The sequence below is a fragment of the Dasypus novemcinctus genome, chromosome 19 (assembly GCF_030445035.2).
Source record: "Dasypus novemcinctus isolate mDasNov1 chromosome 19, mDasNov1.1.hap2, whole genome shotgun sequence".
In the NCBI taxonomy this organism is placed as follows: domain Eukaryota; kingdom Metazoa; phylum Chordata; class Mammalia; order Cingulata; family Dasypodidae; genus Dasypus; species Dasypus novemcinctus.
Window position 1 is genome coordinate 77,966,820 of NC_080691.1, and position 1,538 is coordinate 77,968,357.

Sequence of the window (1,538 nt, forward strand, 5' to 3'; positions counted from 1 at the left end):
AGGGCATTTTTTCTTTCCAGGCCTTCTATATCAGACCTATCTGTTCTGATCTCTTTCCATTGTCAGCTCTAAATGATCAGGCAAAATGGTCCATCTCTCCCTGGGGCCTCAGCTGATAGAGCTTTTCCCTTTCTGTCACATGCAGGATCAAAAATGACAGAGCTCTCTCTTCCTGTGTGTCTTATGAGTGTCTGTTTATATCAGACCCATCAAGGGGATGCAAATCAAATTGAGTCATACCTTAATGATGTAGTCTAATAAAAAAGCCTTAACATCAATCTTAACAGTTAATATAATCAAAGGTGCCTAACTGAATTTAAGACAATCAAGGTGAGCACACCCAGAGGAATAGATTAATTTACAAATGTAATCTTTCTCTTTGGATTCATAAAATAAAAAACCTGCCACATGAAGAACCATCTTTAATAGAGTATTAGCAAATTAGATAATTGTTTACTTTGATAAGGTTGAGCAATAGGCTTATAAAAGGAATTTTGGTTACCAAGTATTTGTTATTTTCAGTAACTAATATTTTTTAGAAAGTGAAAAGGCCTGTAGTTGAATAGAAAAATATCCAAAGGCATAAAAGTTATCTTCCAAACAATATATTCTTAAGATCAATAAACCCAAGAAAATATGATATATTTTATATATTATATAAATTATATTACATTATTAATATAATAAATGCAAATGTATTTATACATGTTTTTATAAATGCAGATGCAATTTTCAAACATCAATTTTTCCAAGTGTTTTTAAAAATTTGAAGAAGATTGATACTCTCCTTCACAGTTAGTGAAACTGTCAGTGTGTCTCTGGGAGGTTCCTTGACAATATGCTTAAAATGCTTTAAAATGTAAAAAATGCACCGAACCACCTTACTGCAAAGATTTCATTTCCTTATCTCAGAATAGAGTGCAAAGATCATTCTACTGGTATGTCCATTATGTTCTTAATTACAGTAAGCAAATATTAGTAACCAATAAAAACACAAAAATTAGTATTGGATTAAAATTATGCTACCCTTAGACTATAATATTATGTGTTCATCAATTGTACTAAATGTACCACACTAATGAAGGATGTTGTTAATGTAGGAAACTATGTGAGAGGTAGGGAGCAAGGCATATGGGAATGGTTCATGTATTTTTTAAAATTTATTTTTCACTTATTTATTTAGTTATTTATTTTAAGGTATCCCCTATCCCTTCCTCCCTCAGATGATTTTTTTTCTGTCTGTTCATTGTTTGCTTGCCTTTCTCCAGGAGGCATCAGGAACCAAACCCAGGACTTCCCACAAGGGAGAGGAATATCAAATGGCTTGAACCACAATGTTTCCTGTGGGCTGCAGCACCTACTGGTTTTGTGGCAACTGTGTATTTCAGTGTCTGCTTGTTCCTGCAGGGAGTAGCAGCTAGCTCTCATTGAGGTGGGGTGTGGGTGTGTAACCCTTGCTGCAGTTATACAAGCTCTTGGTGCAGTGGGTGCTGGCATCTAGCTCTCCTTGTGGCAGATGTGGGCATCTGCCCATCCTC